The sequence below is a fragment of the Notechis scutatus genome, chromosome 3 (assembly GCF_049901735.1).
Source record: "Notechis scutatus isolate UNSWTSFEM ecotype Mainland chromosome 3, rNotScu1.2, whole genome shotgun sequence".
In the NCBI taxonomy this organism is placed as follows: domain Eukaryota; kingdom Metazoa; phylum Chordata; class Lepidosauria; order Squamata; family Elapidae; genus Notechis; species Notechis scutatus.
This window is the reverse complement of record NC_142011.1, coordinates 54,463,687-54,478,902: the sequence shown is the minus strand read 5'-3', so window position 1 is coordinate 54,478,902 and position 15,216 is coordinate 54,463,687. Positions and strand designations below refer to the sequence as shown.

General features: G+C 38.8%; 1 protein-coding gene across 7 annotated transcripts in view; it reads right to left on the bottom strand.

Moving 5' to 3' along the window:
* Window positions 1-15,216, bottom strand: part of AMPD2 (adenosine monophosphate deaminase 2) — a 61,266-nt gene that overhangs the window by 40,643 nt on the left and 5,407 nt on the right. The window contains exon 1 of one of the 7 annotated variants that reach the window (XM_087959992.1): window positions 3,241-3,475. The exons of 5 other annotated variants lie outside the window; for them this stretch is intronic. The gene's annotated coding sequence lies outside the window, so the exon portion shown is untranslated. Of the gene's footprint in view, window positions 1-2,503; window positions 2,528-3,240; window positions 3,476-15,216 lie in introns of those variants that run through there. One more of the 7 variants, XM_087959993.1, reaches the window with a different exon arrangement.

The following is a 15,216-nucleotide window of genomic DNA, read 5'->3' as shown; positions in this document are numbered from 1 at the left end:
CAGTTCATTAAGAGAAACCAGCAGGGCTGAGGAAGGGCTGTGCCAATTATCAGGATAAAACTTGGCAGCTCTATCAAAGCCAGCATCTGTCTTGATCTCATGAGGGGCCCAGTCAAGTACAGCTGGTCCTGGGAGCTTCAAGGACAGCCTGAGCAACACAGATTTCCCACCACTCCCGTTCTGCCCCCATTCACAGCAGCTTTAGGATAGGGCTTCACATTGGCCAAGCAGTCTCTCAATTGAAAAGCATGGATTCTAAGCGCAGACTGCCAACAGAACTATACCCTTGTAATTTTGCAGCAAAATGGGAGGGCGGGATTTTTTAAAACTTGTCCTCAACTTGTCCTCAAACAGCTTAGAGAAATGAAGACAAAGCATTCTTATTTTACTTCCTGCCCTAACCACAGCATGATTAATTCCAGTCTTCCTCTCCCTGGTGCCCTCTAGACCAGCAGTCACCAACCTTCTGGACCTCAGGGACCACCAAACTCATAATTTTAAATCCCAGGGACCATTAACCGGTTCTGTGGGTGTGGCCTAATTTGTAGGTGTGGCTTGGTGGTCATGTGATTGGTTGGGCATGGCTTGTATGTAAATATTATAAATATTTATATAAATATTGAATTTTTTATAAAAAAATTACCCAAAAGCAGGCAAAGCAGGCAGGCAGATTGCGTTGCTCACAGAATCACAGATTCATTCAGAGATCTATCTATCTGCCATTGGCTAGCTCTGTCTTGTCACATAAAATTTGCTTTCAAGCAAAATCATAAAATTTGCTTGCAAGCAAATTCACAAAATTAACTCACAACACACCATGTATGTAAAAATTGAATTTTTTATATAAAAAAAGAGCAACTTTTACCCAAAATCAGGCAAAGCAGGCAGGCAGATTAAGTTGCTCACAGAATCATTCAGTGATCTATCTATCTGCCATCGGCTACCTGAGTCTGTCACATAAAATTTGCTTGCCGTGAGTCTGCACTGAATAATAGAACTTTCAATTCTAAGGGAGGTTCGGCTGTGCTTAAAAGCAGAGCCGAAGATCTAAAGACTAGCTAGAGAGCAAGAAATCCAACCATTTCCTGCTTCCTAGGTAGTCTAAATCTCCCGGCACAGCAGAACAGATAATGGTCAGAAAAAGGAAAAATAGCAATTTAGCAGGCAAGTTTGCCAGATAAAGAGCGAGTGGGCGGGGAGGGTTCCCGCGGGCCATGCGTTTCTGCGCAGCCTGGATTAATTGCTTTGGGAGGTTGCTCTGGGGGTGAGATTTCTCTGCGGCCCACCCAAATTTCCCCACGGCCCACCACTGGTTGGCAATGGCTGCTCTAGACCAGTATTTCTCAACCTTGGCAATTTTAAGATGGGTGGACTTCAACTTCCAGAATTTCTGGAATTCTACCCATTTCTACCATTTTAAAGTTGCCACGGTTAAGAAACACTGCTCTAGACCAGGGGTGTCCAACCTTGGCAACTTTAAGACTTGTGGACTTCAACTCCCAGAATTCCTCCTCAAGTCATAGTTAGCTCAGGAATTCTGGGAGTTGAAGTCCACAAGTCTTAAAGTTGCCAAGGTTGGACACCCCTGCTCTAGACAATTATCATGCTGACTGGGAATTCTGGGAGCTGCAGCCCCAATGCATTCAGAAGACACCAGTTTGGGAAAGAACCATCTCTTCTTAAATTCGCATTAGCTAAAAATTCTGGGAGTTGTAGTCCTAATACATGTGGGAGGCATTAAACTGGAGAAGGCTAACCATATTGTACCACATCAACTTCCTGTTTTATGAAGAAATGCCTTCACCAAGTTTTAAACTATAGATACAAGGTCAATATTATAGTAATCTTGCATTGCTTTTCATGGCACTCTTTCGAAAATCCTGGCAGCTAATAGAGATACATGCCAAATGTGAGGTTTCTCAAGAGGTGTATTATGAAATTATTATGACACCTTTTGGGCAACTATCAGAGATACTACATCTGATTTAAATGTTATCAAACATTCTTCTTGTTTTATGCAAGGTAACCATGCTGTCCCATTGTCAAAAAGCATGATATTCTCCCACTCTTCTGCTATAGAACCCTATTTTGACCTCTCTGTGAAAAAGGGACATTCTATCAGCTTAGAGAGCTACAATTTCTTTGTCAAGAAAGGTTTTTAGATTAATATTTTGATCTTCCTGTTTTCTGTTAAGCAGGAAAGAACTGAAACATCTCATTCCTTATGAACTTTCGTTTCTCTCCAAGACTAGAAATCATTCTTGTAACCCAACTGATAATAAGTTAAGGAAGGAGGATGTTTCCACATAAAACCTTTCTTGACAGCTATGCCGTCTCATTCACAGAACACAGAATTCTCAAATACCTTTCCAGACCACTGTTGTAGATTAAACTTTTTCTACTATTGTAACTTTTTCATTTAACTAAAAAATAATCCACCAAGAAGTGAAAGATAGCCATTTTTCCACTGGTGTAAAAATGCTGAAAATACAAAATAATGTACCTGTTTAGAAGCTTCTTTTTCTGTGAGTTGCCATTTATTTCAGGTTGCGGTGCCATTCTGTGTTGTATAGAGTAAGTCCATTCTCTAACTCAAGACAGCTCTTGAGTTAAAAAACAGGTAGTGTTACCACTGAACATACTCATTTCCATTTCTGTGTAAACAAATGTTATGTCTGGCTATAAGCCATTATTTTATTGCTGCTCTATTCAATTTTATGTATTATCCATACAATTTTATTGTAATCAAAATGTCACTATTCCAAAGATGAGACATTCTTAAACTGCACAAGAACAAACTATCTTTATTTTTTAAAAGATAAAACTGACAGGTATGTCGCAATTAATACCCTACTCTTCTTGTTTTTGGAACAATGGCTCAAAAACATTTTTTTAAGAGTGAGGTGGCTATAAAAGTTAGGTGGGAAAAAGAACAGAGGACAAATTTGAAATTGACTAGAAAATCAAATAGGCATTTTTTTCCTAGCTGTGTTGCAAAAGAAAAGTCAAGAAAAGTCATCACTATAAAGTTTACTCAGAATATTGTAATTGGTTTCTGTTGTCAAGAGCCTTACAAGACATCTCCCCACACACAGCACAGATATTGTCACTTCAATTTTACAAAAGACAGACTTGTCAAGCATCTCTTAACAGACCAATAAAAATCTTCACAGGCTCAAGTCACTTAGCCTCCCTAAGAAAAAAGGGAAAGGGAAAAAAGGGTTGCAAGCATTTACAGACCTGGCAATATCAGGACCTCACGGGACAGTTTTTTCCACCTGGAAACCAAGAAGCTGACAAACTAAACAAAGGGAATCCCGTGGTCTTCTATCCAATCATGAGCCAAGAGATCTCCAGGATATACCTGGGTCGATAGAGAAGGAAGCTACAGTCACTGAGGCCACCAGTATTTCATAGTTTCTCCATCTGAGCCACAATCCTATAAGATTCTAGGCTTGGAACCAGCTTGGGCTGTACCAATCACAGCTACGTAGGGGGAGAGGGAGGAGACAGTCCCAAAGCTGCAGCCACTGACAAGAGACAGGCAGAGCAGCACAACTGAAGGAAGCCACCAATGGTCAGCCAGCCAAGCTATTTCCTAACCTCAAAGTAAGGAAGAATTAACTCTTGAAGTACCAGAGAGGGTTATGGCTGTATTTTAGGCACTCTCTCTTTCACCCTACAGTGGAATGCCAATGAACTGGGATTTCCAAAAGTCAAAGCATACAGCATCACATACCGGTCATTTGGGGGTAGTAAGGAAAAGTGAGCCTCAAAAAAAAAAAAAGCTGTTCTGACTTTAAGCATATGACCACATGTCTCTTTGCACACAGGTGCAACTAAAATAAACAAATCTGCTTTCTTTTCCTTCAAGAGTTGTTAAAAGCAGTCTAATATATTCTTTGCCACATGGTTTTCACTTTTCAGCTCTGTGATATTCAGTCCTACCTCCTAAGTCCATTCCACCTGGAATCCAAAGGCTAAAAGCAGCCACTAAAACATTCCAACAAGTCACTTCTAATCATCAGGCATTGTTACTTCCCAAACTATGCTGCATTATCTAATTTACTCAGCTACCATAATCTTTCAAGTATGTGAAGCCAACTGGGAACTGAAATTGGTTTGGTTTTAAGAAATGACAAGGAGAAAAAAGGCAAAAATCTGCAGACAAGAGACGCAAATTGAGGGTGGAAACAGGGCAAGCTTTATTTCCAAGAGCTGTAATCACTGAATATTTATCAACAGTGACTTCCAAGGAGCAGCTGTCTCCCCCCACTCCTCTGGATGTCATGGAAGTCTATTTCTCCACTGTCCCAGATATAAAAGGCCTGGAGTGTCACAGTGACAAGCATCTCATCTCCCTCCCTGGTCTTCAAAGGCAGCCAGGCAGCAGAGTTGAAAACCATCCCAAGCAAATTCTATCTGGAAGCTTACAGCAATACCCCGATGATGTTCAGATGGGCACACAAGGCTACATTCACAGTTCATCATTCAGGACTGCTTCATGCAGGTGCTGCAAAAATTCAGATGGACATGAGAAGGCAACAAACAGATACAGAATATTCCAACCTTTTGCTGCCACCTCATAATCATCTGGACCTTTACAGATCTCATAGCTGGGTTCACACAATGCATTGCCTTAGTGCAAGATGCAAAGCTGTCTACATATAGAAGCTGATTTCTCAGCAATCTAAACAGAAATTAAATTCCTGTTGGTGAAAAAAAAATAAGCCATGATACAATTCCCAATAGATTCTTTCCAATCTCCTTCACCTCCTAGTAAGGACCCATGTTTTATATTGACTAGCTAGAAAGTTACTTGAAATATATTACACTTTTCATCTATTTTTGTTTTAGTTTTAGTTTACTTTATTGTCATTGCACCTCCTACAACGAAATCAAACACCATCTTCAGTGCACATCATGACCATGAGCATGAAAATAAACACAAACACACATCCTTCACCCTTCACACATTGAACCGGAAACCCCCGACACCACACCAACACTGCACTATACAGCAGAATTCAAAACAGCTACTGCCCTGGGATAGAAGCTATTTTTCAGCCTATTTGTCCTTGTTTTTATTATTCTGTACCATCTGGCAGATGGTAATAGTTCAAAAAAAAAAAAAACACGGTTCCCAGGATGAGATGGATCTTTGAGAATGTGTTGAACTTTCTTAAGGCAGCGGGAGCTATAAAGCTCTTCCAAAGAGGGGAGAGGGTAACCAATGATCTTCTGGGCAATGACATTAACCCTCTGGAGTGCTTTCCTATCTGCCACTGTGCAATTGGCAAACCATACAGAAGTACAGTATGTTAAAATGCTCTCTAAGGTGCAGCAGTAGTAGGTCACCAGCAGTTTTCCATTCACTTGTTGTTTTCTGAGAAGTCTCAGGTATATAATCTCTGCTGGGCCCTTTTGACCAGGGCTGCAATGTGGGTACCCCAGGTCATGTCCTCTTTTAGGGTAACACCCAGAAACTTAAAACTGGCCACTTGCTCCACTCGGTCTCCATTGATAAGCAAGAGCTGGATGTCTGATCTGTTCCTTCTATAATCCATTATAAGCTCCTTGGTCTTATTGGTGTTGAGGACCAAGTTATTGTCTCCATACCACGAAAGCAGCCGGTCCATCTCATCTCGGTAGGCAGATTCATCCCCCCAGGAGATAAGTCCCACCACTGTTGTATCATCTGCAAATTTAGCCATAGTATTACTAGTGTGAGTGGGAATGCAGTCATGCACATAAAGAGTATAGAGTAGGGGACTCAACACACAACCCTGTGGTGTACCACTGTTAAGAATAAGGGCCGAAGAGGTATGATTACCTAATCTGACCCTCTGTGAGAGGCCAGACAGGAAATCCATAATCCAAAGGCAGATTGAACTGGAAAGCCCAAGGTCCAGAAGTTTAGACACTAGTCTATGTGGAAGAATTGTGTTAAACACAGAACTAAAATCCACAAAAAGCACCCTCACATCACCCCTGTGTTCTATATGAGTCAGAGCAGTGTGAAGAGTGATGGCTATTGTGTCCTCTGTAGATCTATTTCAAACATGTTTCTGGCCTTCCGGGAACTTCCGGGAGGCCCATTTTTTGCCCTCCCTGGGCTCCAGAGGTTTTCCTTGAGTCTCTGGGAGGTCTTTTTTTACCCACCCCAAGCCTCTGCATGACCCCCGCACTTACCTGTGATCCAAAACAGGCTGCGTGGGGACTCCTGGGATGGGCGGGGTGGGGTGGGCCAGCCAGGGTGGGATTAAAATGAACAACCAGTTCACTTGAACAGTGCAAACCGGTAGCAGCGCACTCCTGACCTGATCCTACAACCGATCTGCACAGGAGATATGAATTTTGTCTTCTATATTGCCTGTATATTGCATAAAGGAACATTATGAAGGTTGTACTGCCCAAAGAAAGGTACCAGAGATAAAAATGAAAGATTAACAATATGTTCACTTAGAAGTAAGACACCTGATTCCAAATACAAGCAGTGCTCGACTTACAACTACCACTGAGCCCAAAATTTCCATTGCTAAGCAAGACAGTTGTTAAGTGGTTTTCCCTCATTTTACCACCTTTCTTGCCACCGTTGTTAAGTGAATCACTGCAATCTTTCAGTTAGTAACATGGTAATTAAGTGAATCTGGCTTTGCTTATCCGAAGGTTACAAAAGTTGATCACATGACCCTGGGACACTGAAACCATATAAATACATGCCAAGTGCCACGAGTCTAGATTTTGATCACGTGACTGCAGGGATGCTTCAACAGTGGTTAAGAGTGAAAAACGATTATAAGTCACTTTTGTTCAGTGCCTTTGCAACTCTGAATGATCCCTAAATGAATGGTTGTGAGTCAAGGACTACTTGTAATATACAGAGTCTTGAATCAGCTTGTAGCCATGGGTAAGAAAATAACAGGCGTTGAAAGAAACACACAGAGTCTCCACAGAAAAATGGGCCGCCTAAACCCTTAATCACATGAATCCAGCAACCTTCCCACCCTCTTCCGAGGTGGTACTCAAATTACAGAACTGATCAAACTACACCCATTGTGGCAACTGCTCATTTTTTTTCTGGGAAATCAATTCAGCAATTATCTCTGAAAAGTTTGCTGGATTGTGTACAACTCAAGGACACGTTAGGGCTGCCTGGCCTTCATTCTCTGTGTATACCGCATCTCTGCTCAATACAATCACAAGGACCGTAAGTGGGGAAGGCCATAGCCGAGAACAGTGAACGAAAGAGGCCCATTTCACAGATATCCCAGTTTAGTCAAGCAAATGCATTTTGTTATTCTGTCAATTCCTGACAGAGCTTCTGCAGGTCACTTTTTTTTTCCTTCCAGGAACGAAGAAATTATGGAGAAGGCTTCAATATATTTATATTTGTTTTTCTTGGAGTGAAACAGAAAACAACAAAATGTAACCGGTCTACCACACACGGTTGGTTCACCATCATTTCTTAAGCCTTAAATTGAGAAAGGTCAGAAAATATTAAGCTATATATAGCAGCACCTCTTCCTGTTATGAACCATTTTGTTCACAGAAATACTTTAGTTTTAAACCAGACACCACTGCAGTTATAATCTCCAGTAATAACTGCTAATTGCTGTAGTGCCTGGATTAACATGCTAGTCAACATGATGCTGTTAAAGCCAGTTGTGTTCACAGAACAAGAAACTGAGGCCCACCAACACCTAGAAGGCCTCAACCTCTTGTTGAAAATTCTGCAAATTATCCATTTGCACTGAAGACGTTACCTAGGCAGATAATGAAACACCTGTACAAAAGCAACCAAGTTCAGAGAGGATTCCATAACTGTCCATTTGTTCAGATATCTGACAAGAGAAGAGAGAAGCTATCAGAAAGAGAAGCAGTGAGCCCTCAGGCTAATTTCAGTCCTACCCACTCCCCACTTCAGCAATTATCCAACTTTAAAAAAAAAAAAAATCCCACCCACATCTTCTGCATTGCACCAGATCTCTCTGCCTTCAATTTCAACCCAATCTCAAGTTTTTGTGAGGCAGATGCCATCTCATTTTAGAAGGATTTTTCTTTTTCTTTTAAAGAAACACTATCAGGCGTCAGAAGGAATCCAAGCTGAATTCAGAAGCACAGAGTAAGCTCCTCAGCCACACTGCTGGATCTGACAGAAACCAATGGCAAATGAAAAATCTATATTTTCCTACGACCTGAAATTAATTATGCAGAGGCCTTCATTCCGAGATGAGCATCAATGGCAATGTTTGCTTCATTGAACAGGTTCTTGTATTTCCACTGTGAGTTGAACATTTTTAAGGGCTGTCCCATTTTTAATACATGTTTGCTTACATGTAAAAGCAATGTTTACATGTAAAAATTAAAAAAAAAAACAGAACTACTGGCTCAACAATCACAGCAGAAATGTCAGGCACCAATCCACTCACCTAACAGGATTGTTATAGAGGAAATAACGGGTGGGTGGGAGATATAGTGCTGCATGGACCGCCTTGAATTTTTGGGAGAGAAGACAGAAACTTACAACAAAGCACTTGATGCTGCCATCAGGTCCATTTTTGTGTGTGTGTCTATCATAGGAAACAACAATTGCTACATTTAAACCAGAATTTTTGAATCAGTTTCGGTAGGGCAGTGAAATAATACCTCACCAGAAGTATTTCCTAATCTTCTTTCTGCTTATAAATGAAGGCTTGTAAAACAATACATTTTTGGATTTGCTTTACATTGGGCAATCAGAATTTGTTGCTGTTGTTTTTTTCAGGTGGCCTGCTGTTCTGTATTTCCTCATGTTTTTTCCAATATGTTTTTGTTTACTATAAACTACCTGGAGCCATAATGGTGACTAAGCAAAAAGAAAACAATGTTGTATGCAAATTAAAAGAGGGTGGGGAAGGAAACATTACAAAATTTAGTCTATTTCTGTCTTGCACACACAAACACAACAGCTCAGAAAAGGAATTAGCATTGCTAAGAAGAAAGAGATTTTTCCATTAAACTGGGAAAGGAGAATGGTTGCCTTAAATGTTGCTCAAGCAGAATCCCCAACAGCCTCAACAAGTATGGCCAGTTGTGAGGAACCCTATTCAAAGCAGAACTAGGCTTAATATTTCTAAACTCAACACCAATGGCCTATCTAGTCATTCTTTTACAGCTCTACAAATAGCTGTAATAGTTGTTTATTGTAAAAGAATCCCATTCTATTTGACTCCAATTGTGGTAAACTGACAACATAGTTGGGAAACAGATGAAAATTGTGGTGTAAGTCCTAAAACAGATCTACTGCATTTTTAAAAAACACCCTGACAAAATGAATACATATTTCTCCCTCATGCGGGAGTCATATGATCCTATCTACTTTGCAAGTCAGAGCCACAAAATGTTAAATGTACCACTAAAAAGCTGCCAACCACTGTCCTAATCCTAAACTGCACCCTCATTCCAGGGCGCAATATATCTTTCTCAATCAGCACTTCTACCACTCATAGCCTAGAGAAATGTAACTCTCACCTCCACATTTCATCTTCAACATCTATCATCTGTCTGGCCCAGTGTTTCTTAAACTTTTTGCTCTTGAGGTCTCTTCCTGCTTTTAAAAAATATAGAAGACCAAAAAAGGTTTTGTTTCTATTAACTTGCTACCATAAAAAATTAAAACTGATGCATTTGTAGAATATTTAATGAATCATGTAAAATAACAATATTAAACCAATTAGATATTAACATAAAATGTTTTTCATGAAAAAAATAATAATAAAAATAATAATATTATTTTAACTTTTTTCAAATATTGTTAATATCTGCCAAATAATTTTGACTTCACAGATCCCTGAAAAAGCCTTGTGGGGATGCCCCCCAGGGGTCCTCAGCCACATTCCCTAACCTGTGGTGGTGGGTGGTGCACATCCATCTGGGACTGAAGGAACACCCTGAAATTGTTGTGTTGCTATAGAACTCCCAGGTGAGAAACACTTTTTAAGTCACACAGTATGATCATTCTGAGCCTCAGGATTTTCACTTCTGAGTTTAAAACCAGTAAATATGCTTGTCTTCCAGAAATGTTCTGAGAGAACTAGTCAATATTATTTTTAAGTTTTAAAAATAGAGAAGTTCTGAGCAAAAATATTTTGGCTGCCAGAGAACTCAAAGGATATGGCTGGCGATTACTGTTTGAAGATTTGCTGTATCTTTCCCTAGTTTTGTATCAAACTAAATGCACATCACAAATTATCATTTATGTATTTATGTAAATACAGTCATATATTTCACTTGTTATTCATGTTCCTTACTTGGAGGAAAAAAAGATTCTGGTTTGCAACTTTTTATCATTTTCTCTAATATCTCCTATTTACTCTATTTGTAACTTTCGGTTAGGTGAAACCATGTAACATCAGTCCAAATTTTTTGAATTAGCTACCTCAAATGGCCTAACTTAAAGAATGCATCCGAAGTTTGGGTTTTATTACTCTCATAGGATTGAAATGTGGCAAAGTTATAGCCACTGCAATGCCCCATTGCCATGGTCAGCTGCAATCACATGGTTATCATTTTCAACACTTTCTGCCAGGTTCCCACAAGGAAAAGCAATGGGGAAGCCAGTAGGAAGTCAGAAGTCACTCTCATTTCCATTGCTTTTTCGTCTACCCTTGGCCATTCTGTTTCCCTATTTAGGTAAAGAAATATCTGTGAAATGATCACCCAATAGGTTAAGGGTTAATGGCTGTCTAGTTCTTCTTAAAAACTTACTGTTGCTTTTGAAGTTCTTTTTTACAGTCTTTTTTATGCTAGGTTAAAATGGAACCTCTCCTCCTTTGGATTGCAATAATATATCTTTCTGGTAGGAAATTTCAATATACACTGAGGACTTTGGTATAAACATGAAAAGTATGGCTTTTCCACTGGCTTAAAAATAAATCCATTTGACTTCACATAGAAAAGGAACAAAGCTGGGACCCTTAACCAAGAGAAGCCGAATCAATGATTCACATGAAACTTCAGTGGAACTGCATACAATTCTTGGTCTTGCTCAGTTCCCAAACCAATTAGGGTCAGAACAACAAAGGGTAATTTAGTTATATTGACTAGAACAGTGAATTACTTGATTGTTCCATTAATGGATTTTATATGTGGGGTAGCATAAAAAGATAAGATTCTGAGAATTACAAACGAAAGAGGGTGGGTGGTCTCTGATTCTCTGCTCATTTCTGTGTTTGAGGCAGACCTGCATAGTTCTAGGAATCACTTGGAGCAGCCTTCCCCAACTACATGATTTCTATATATTTTTGGCTCAATCTTTTATCACACAAAGCTCCTCCTTTGGACATGTTCCCACTGAAGTCAGTGGGAATTGTAGTGCAATACATGCTGAAGGTCTGGCTAAGTAGAGCTGGCTCAGAGTCTTTCTTCACAATGTACAATAGTTTTTTCAATTAATGTTGTTGTTCCATAAAATAGGTTCAACCTCTTGTGATTTTGCATGGATCTATTTTTTTTTGTAACTTCAAAAAAGTTCATTTTTCAAAAATAAAATATGTTTATATTATATACAGATTTATGAGTATTCTTTCAAATAGTGGTACCTTGGTATTCAACCATTTTTAACACTTATCAAATTTGGTATTCAAAGCATTTTGACATGAAAATTTTGTCTCAGTACTTATTGTTTGTTTGGTACTCAATGTACATGCTAGAACTTGTGCCACTTGCCTTATGATTCACTACATTATTCCTTATGGGAAAAAATTGTTTGGTTCTCTTCAGCTTTGGTACTCATCACGCCTCCCAGAACCAATTAATGATGAGTACTGAGGTACCACTGTACTGAAAGATACACACACATTTCTAATTTGTTGGTGCAGTAGTTAGAATGAAGTATGGCTGGTTGACTGTGCCCACAGTCTAGAGTTCGATCCTGACCGGCTCCAAGTTGACTCAGCCTTCCATCCTTCCGAGATCGGTAAAATGAGGACCCAGATTGTTGGGGCCGATATGCTGATTCTGTAAACTGCTTAGAGTGGGCTGTAAAAAAGCACTGTGAAACGGTATATAAGTCTAAGAGCTACTGCTATTTTGTTTGCTTCTTGGATATTATAATGAGCTCAATAATAAAAAGAGCACATTAAGCTCTCTGTTTAGTGTTGTTTATTACATGCAGAGGTTTTTGAAGTGTTGACATTCTGTAATATTAGCAGGGACTGCTGCCTGTTTATCACAGGAATGACAATCCCTATGGATATTTCTCATGGCTTTCGATTCTACATAATGAACCCCACAATAAGAGCCAGACAGAGAAGCAGCCTCCCCAATTTAGACTGTAAGTAGGATCTTCAAATGCTGACTGATGAAAAACTGAGAGTCACATTGCTGGAGAAAACAAGATTTCAGAAACATTGTGGATTAATTTCAGTATACGGCATTGAGACTGAAACCTCATTCAGGGGAAGCTTCTCCAGCCAGGATGAAAAGAAATGACACAAGAAGTTACAATAAACCCACTGTCTAGTTTTTGTTTATTTATGGCATCAAACCTGAGAGCAGACATTTTAGAATGATGAAATATTGAGAAAACAGAAAAAGGAATAGATAAAAAGAAGTCTCATATTCATCAGCACACTGCACATACTTTCTGATATCTCTTACATTGAATTGATCAACTGCTACCTGATTCTTTTCAGAACAGACACACCTACAAATATATAAAGCCATCCAAAGTATCACAGAGCTAGTTAGATGAACTCTAATTATCAACTGTATGGTGGAAATTTATTACTCCAAGGGAAGAGAAAGTGGATCTTGTTAAGGCAACATTAAAAGAAGCCAGATGGAGCAGCAATTGGTAGGAGCAAATACAACATCTTGTGTTAACCAGAGATCCCCACGCTGCAGAAGTACTTGCACATGAAGATTGTGTATGTCATATCCATGGAGTTTTTTTAAATGCCCCCTATTTGCTTTTATTTTTTTAAAGATAAAATATTCCAATTTCCAAGACTTGCATATTTGGAAATATCATTTCCATTCCTCTTGTCTAAAGCTCTGCAGGTCCTCCTACCATACCCTGAATCTTTAAGCCACAATGTAAAAATTCAATACAGAAAAAAGCAGTTTAATTTTCAGCAGGAGTATTATTTATTCACCTACTCAAGCGACTTAGGTGGCATACCCAGGTGTATCTTTTGCCACAATCATATTGGGGAATGTGCCTACTTACACCCTACTAACTTCTCTTTCCAAATGCTAAAGTGTAAATTCTTCAAGATAGACCAGTTCAAGAACTTCTGGTTTGAGCTTCTTCGGCGACGGACCAAAATCCGCGATCGTGCACGGTTTCGATCCGTGCTCGCCGCCAGAGCGCCCCGAGCCGGCTGGATTCGGGGCTAAGCCATCCCATAGAGGTGATGAAGAGGAGGGAGACCGCCAGCAGGGTCGAGGATCTCTCCTCCTCAGCTGGCCATTACTCCCTTTCGTGAAGGTGGTTGCAGCGGTGGTCAGAAATGGCCACCTCAAAGAAGAACTTGACCGGAAAAGAATGTGCAGGAGGAAGATAAGAAGAGAAAGTTTTGGTTGACTGGGTTAAACTGAAAAAGCAACAACGTAAGGTACCCTGGAATTTGAACTATAAAAAATAACATTGTTCCCAAAGAAGACTTTGAAGCAGCGAAGGAGAGAGGGAAGGAAAAGGATTTGGTTTTTTTTTTCTTCCCTTCCTTATACTGACAACTAAGAGATTTAAGTAAGAAATTGACAAAAATCCACTTTGACATCAATGGGCATTTAAGCTGAAAATAAAATGTCAAAGGGATAATAAAGACTTTTGGATACTCAAAAACCTTTAAAAGCAGGAAAGGAGAGAAAAGGAAAGAATAAAAGGGCGGGATCTGGAAAAATGGAGGAGACTGCCTGGAACTAAAAGGAACTTACAGTGAAACCTTAACAAGATTCCTAAAAGATACATTCTAACTGAAACTTTGTAACAAAATAATAGAACCCCAGGAAGAGAAAGTAGAAAAAAGAAGCAAGAAGAAACAGCTTTGGATTATTTGGATTGCTTGGTGATTTTTGGCTATTGGATTTAAATGACTAAAATCAATCGGGTGGTTGTTTAAAAGTGTTTAAAATGGCATCACTTTTAGCAGAACTGAAAATGGAACTTAAAAAAACAGAAAGAAGATGCACAAGAAGGAAGAGGTTCTTTTGGCTTCGGATTTCAATTTTTAGAAATGGAAATTTGGAACTATGAGAAACAGCAAGAAACGCTTGTAGAACAAGAAGGCTGGGACAAAGAAGAAGCCATCTTTAATGATCAAGTAATTTTATGTGGGGAAAAAAAGGAAAGGGGGGAAAGAGAGTGAAAAGTTTAAGATTTGAAAAAAAACAACCAAAAAAAGAATAGTTTGAAAAATAATTACAATATTAGGAAGCAACAGAAGAGAGGATAATAGAAGAGAGAATTAGAAGTAGAGAGACAAGGGGGCAAAAAGGGGAGGGAGAAGAAGAGAGGGAAGAAGGAAAGGAAAAGAAGTTATAAAAGACAGAAACAAGATATAAAGAAACAGGGAAAAGGTATAAGGATTGAAAGTATAAACCTATTTAGAGATAATGGGTGAAAATTTAATTGAAAAGGGGATTCTGCAAAGGTACATAAGATAGTATTGTTATATTAGAAATAGAAATAATTTTAGAAAATATGAAACAATGCATGATTAAAATGATGGAAAAAATACTTATTGTAATGCAGTGGAATGTTTGCTAATAAATGAAATAAAGTGAAGGAGAGAATGAAATTAGGAAAGGATGGGAACATTTTAATTATTATTAATGATTTATAAAAATATAAGTGAAGAGAAATATGGAAAAAAAAGAATTATGGAAAGTGTATAAGTGTTCACAAGGAAGCATGATATTAAAATTGAAAAGAAATGTTAAAGATGTTAAGATTCTAACTAATATTAATGATAGAATGGAATTGGAATGAGTGTTTCATTTACAATTGTTATATACTGTGTATGTGTATGTATGTATGTGTGTGTGTGTGTGTGTGTGTATGTATGTATGTATGTATGTATGTATGTATGTATGTATATGTATGTATTTAAGAACATAGTGTGTATTTTAAGAATGTACCAAGCAGAATTCGATTGGAAGTTATGTACTATCTTGTTATAATTTTAAAGGCATAAATTGAAGTTTAAATAAGAGTTGAATTGATAAAAT